The following is a 4,870-nucleotide window of genomic DNA, read 5'->3' as shown; positions in this document are numbered from 1 at the left end:
CATTGGTATGTGAATTCAGACTTCTTATATTTATAGACATAACTCTTGGAGCTATGATCAAATTAGCAACGTGAGTCTAAGCATGGTTGTGTTGGATCAGTATGGATGGGAAGCCTCTGAAAAATGCCCAGGTGCCTACAGAACAGAAAGATACACGCTGGTAATACAGTTCAGATCTCACCAATGGGAACCTATTTCCCTTATCTACTTGGCAATTTTTCTTTGTTTCCCACTTCCAAAGGAGAAGTCTTCTTATAATGTTTCACACATGTGTGCATCAAGACTGTATAAATAGTTTCAAGAAACAAAACTTATACTGCAGCCAAATTCCCCAGAAACCATGAACCTATAAAGAGCAATCATTTGCAGCCAAAAGAAAATCCATCTAGCCTTGAAATTAACTATTGTTCAGTTGTCCATTCTCTCGTCATTCCCCAGGATAAATATTTTATGAAATGAAAACTATATATTTTTCCCCCCGCTTAGTACTTAAAAAGGCCAACTGAGCCTTGAGAGGAAAGGGGGATCACATAAATAGATTTTTTTTTTTAATATGTTTTGGAAGATTACAAAGAACTCCTTTAAATAAAATAGCTAATGATGCCTCTTGAAACCTCTGAGTGACAGGCTATGCTTTTGCAAAGCTATCACCTGAGATGGAAAAGATTATAGTCATTTCACAGGAGCATACTAAGAAGTCATGATAAGATGAGGGGAAACAGGCATCTCAGCCCTCGAGCCTGCTGTCCAACAGAGAGTCTACTTTTCCCCCAGAGATTAGGAAAAAGCACCTGACCTTTATTCATTTTTCCAAAGAGCTTTATTACTCTATTATGTAGTTTTTTTATAATTGGAATGAAAGACATTTTCTACCAAGGACAACTCTGTTTATAATTAACCTTTAGGACTTATGTTTTTCAACTCTAGGGATAAAGTTAATACAATGTTAAAAATCATGTGCCAAAGGATCACAGGAATATAAAAGCTGGAGTAAATTCCCACCTAGCCAATCCGAGTGTAAGAAGTCATTGCTTGTTTTCTCTTGGGGCAAAGACGTGCACTATTGCCATGACCCAAAGGTTTTCTGTTTTATTTGAATTTCTCTAGGTAATTCTGTGCTTTATCCATGTTCACAATACAGACACAAGGCCTGGGAATACAGGGCTCATGTTTATTAGCTGTAGGTCTGTAAAAGGTGATAAGCACTTTTTTTTTTTTTTGTATTGTAGACCACATTTGCAACAATTAAGCAGAAAATGATGATTCTCTTTGATGTGACATGATTTTTTTAAAAATTACTTCATCTTCTGATGCTAATTTAATTGCATAGATTCTGTTTTTTTATCACCAGACTAGAACCGATTGAAATTTAAAAGAGTAATAAAACGGAACCTTAAATTTAAGGAATGTCTGAAAATACTATTGGTGCAAGCCAAAACTTATAAAATGCAGAAAGTCTTGGACAGACTGATGTGTGGGGAGCAGCATTTATTGGAAAGTTAAGTGCACTGATCTTCTATCTACTGCAGGGGTCAGAGTACTGGGCTCCACTGGAAAAACATGGGCCTCCCAAATCTGTAAACAGTGTTATTGGAACACAGGCACACTCATTTGTTCACATATTGTCCACGGCTGCCTTCATCCTTATAAGAGCAGTGTGAACAGTCACACAGAGACCCTATGGTGTACGAAGCTGAAAAATGTTACTATCTAGCCCTTTACAGGAAAAGTTTGCCAACCCCAGCCCTAGATTAGTGATTCACAACGAAACCAAACCCAGGCCAACCCCTGACCACCTACTGACCAACGCCCATTCTAGGCCATGGGTGATAAATGCCCGGTGCCAGGGAATCCCACAAAATGAAGAACCATCTTCCTCAGAATGAAACCAGCAGCTCCTGTGGAGAATTCTTGCCGTTACCAGTAAGAAATTTGCATGAATATGGGAGAAAGGATATATACCAGCAAACTATATAAAGATATAAAAAAGCAGATGGGAAATAAATAACAGAAGATGCTGTGTGCGTGTGAGCACAAGCACACAAATGTGCATCTTAGCATTGTACAATCCATGTGATCAAAGCCATGAAAATTTACCAAAAGAGACATTAAAAAATGTTTCTTGCTCTGGCCAGTGTGGCTCAGTTGGTTGGAGTGACACAGGTGAGAGGCAACTGATCGATGCATCTCTCTGATGTCGTCGTTTCTCTCTTTCCCTTCCTCCCTCTCTCTCTAAAAAAAAATAATAAAGCCTAGCCGGGTGTGGCTCAGCGGTTGAGCATCAACCTAGGATCCAGGAGATTGGGGTTCGATTCCCGGTCAGGGCACATGCCCGGGTTGTGGGCTGCAGCCCATCAATGACTCTCTCATCATTGATGTTTCTATCTCTCTCTCTCCCTCTCCCCTTCTCTCTCTGAAATCAATAAAGATATATTTTTTTTACAAAATAAAAATAGACAAAAATGTTTTCTTGTTTTTACTAAAGTGTAACATACATCAGAAAAAGTACAGAAATCTCAAGTACATATATGCATTCTTGTAATGTGTACACACCCATGTAAATCCCACTCAGATGTAGCTATAGAAAACGGACACACCAGAGTCCTCTCTAGTGCTCCTTTTCACTCACCCCTCTGCTTGCCAAGGCAAATATAATTTTGATTTATGCCACATGATAGGTGGCCTGTAGGATGGCCCCCAATGATCCCTGCCTTCTGGTAGGTACACCTTTGTACAGTCTCCCCTCACATTGTACTAGGGTTGCTTTGTGTCATCAACAGCACGCAGCAGAAGTGGTGGCATGTCCTGGTATTCAGTTAGAAAAAGCCCGCACTCTGTCCTGGGTTTTCTCTCTCCCACCTACATGTATCACTCGCTCTGAAGGAAGCCACGTCATGAGCAGCCCTTTGAAAGAGAACAGCATGGGAAGGAACTGAAGCCTCCAGCCAACAGCCAAATGAGTGAGCTCGGAAAAAGACCCCTTGGCCCACCCAGCCTTCGGAGACTGTAGTCCTGGTTGCCAGCTCCACTGCGGGCATGAAAGACCTGAGCCAGAGCCACGCAGCCAAGCCATCCCCCTTATTTGCAAATAATAACGTTTACCTCCCTTTTAACTCCATGTGTGCTATTCAGTCTAGAGTGAGTCTCCTGTAAACACCACCTGCATGGGTCATTTTTTCCCCCAACCTATTCTGCCTTTCGATTGGAGCATTTAGTCCATTTACATTTAAAGTAATTACTGATAGGAATGTGCTTATTGCTACTTTGTTAATTGTTCCTTGGCTGTTTTTTGTTGTTCTTTGTTCCTTTCTTCTCTTGATACCTTTCCTCTGACCTGTTGGTTTTCTTTGGTTCTGGTTTGATTCCTTGCCCTTCGTTGTTTTCTGTGTATTTTCGTACGTTTTGGGTTACGGTTGCCATGAGGTTCACACATTCCCATCCGTATCTCTCGCAGTCTATTTTAAACTGATAGACTCAGTTCAACCACATTCGAAAAGCGCTACATTTTGACTCCCCCCCCCTCCAACCTGGGTGTTTTTATGTCATGTTTTATACCTTTTTGCTTTGTGTATCCCCTGATTATTTATTGTATGGAGCTATAGTTAATGTCGCTACTGTTGTCTTTTAACTTTCATATTAGCTTATCAAGTGGTGAATTTGCTGTGATTATTGTATATTTTTGCCTTTAACAATGAGCTATTTTTCTTTCACGTATTTTCTTATTTCTGGTAATGGTGTTTTCTTTTCTGCATAAAGAAGAAAGACCTTTTAACATTTCTTGTAAGGCCAGTTGTGAAGTCCTTAAGTTTCTGCTTGTCTGGGGAACTTTGTTTCTCTCCTGCAAATCTGAATGATAACCTTGCCAGATACAGTGTTCTGGGGTTCACATGCCTTTCTTTCAGCGCTTTAAACATTTCCTGCCACTCCTTTCTGGCCTGTAAAGTTGCTTCTGAGAAATCAGCTGATAGCTTGATGGAGTTTCCCTCGTAGTTGACTTGTTTCATTCTTGCTGCCTTTAATATCGTCTCTTTACCCTTCGTTTTACCATCCTAATTACAATGTCTTGGTGCAGGTCTCTTTGGATTCATCTTGTTTGAAACTGTCTGTGCTTCCAGGACCTGGATGTGGTTCCTTCTCCAGATTAGAAAGGTTTTCGGCCATTATTTTTCCTGCACTTTCTCTAGATGGGTCTTGCCTTCTTTTAGAATAAGTAATGTTTCTATTCTTCTAATTTCTCCTTTATCATGTTTTTAATGGTACATTGTTTTATTTTTTATTTGTCGTTACTCTAGAGATTTCAACACACATCTTGAAATTATTGCGGTTTCTCTTATTTTATACTCTAAATATTTCCAGAACAAAATAAGGAATTTATCATATTTCAGTGCCTTTTCTTTTTGTGCTATCACTGTCATGCATTTTAATTTCACATATATTTATCGCTTCTTGGCCTTTTGGCTTAGATCAAGTGTAATTTCACATATACTTAAACCTCAGAAGAGATTATTATTATTGTTGTTTTAAACCAGGGGTGGGAAATGTCCAGCTTGCTGGCCATACACAGCCCACGAAATCCTGCCAAGGCAACCACCGGCAGGACTTGAAATTCAATAAATCTAGGAGTTTTTTCATAGGTAATTTTTAAGTTGATAATTTTGTATGGCCCAGGAATGATGTTATAAATACCCAAATGGCCCTTGGCAGAAAAAACATTCCCCACCTCTGTTTTAAACCAAAAAATCTATTTCTATTTACTCGTGTATTTAACATTTCCAGAGATTTTTATTGCCTTCTACATTACTAAGCTTCCATCTGGAATTAGTACATGTCACCACTAAAACAAAATACTAGTTGTTGACAAAATAGTCAT

At 39.3% G+C, this 4,870-nt stretch overlaps 1 pseudogene; it reads left to right on the top strand.

Moving 5' to 3' along the window:
* The first annotated feature begins 4,438 nt into the window (after positions 1-4,438).
* Positions 4,439-4,611, top strand: LOC148092289 (U2 spliceosomal RNA; annotated as a pseudogene).
* The last annotated feature ends 259 nt before the right edge of the window (positions 4,612-4,870 follow it).

Source organism: Miniopterus natalensis, chromosome 10, assembly GCF_054644295.1.
Source record: "Miniopterus natalensis isolate mMinNat1 chromosome 10, mMinNat1.hap1, whole genome shotgun sequence".
NCBI lineage: Eukaryota > Metazoa > Chordata > Mammalia > Chiroptera > Miniopteridae > Miniopterus > Miniopterus natalensis.
Note: the sequence above shows the minus strand (reverse complement) of the source record. Positions and strands in the feature narration are given on the sequence as shown.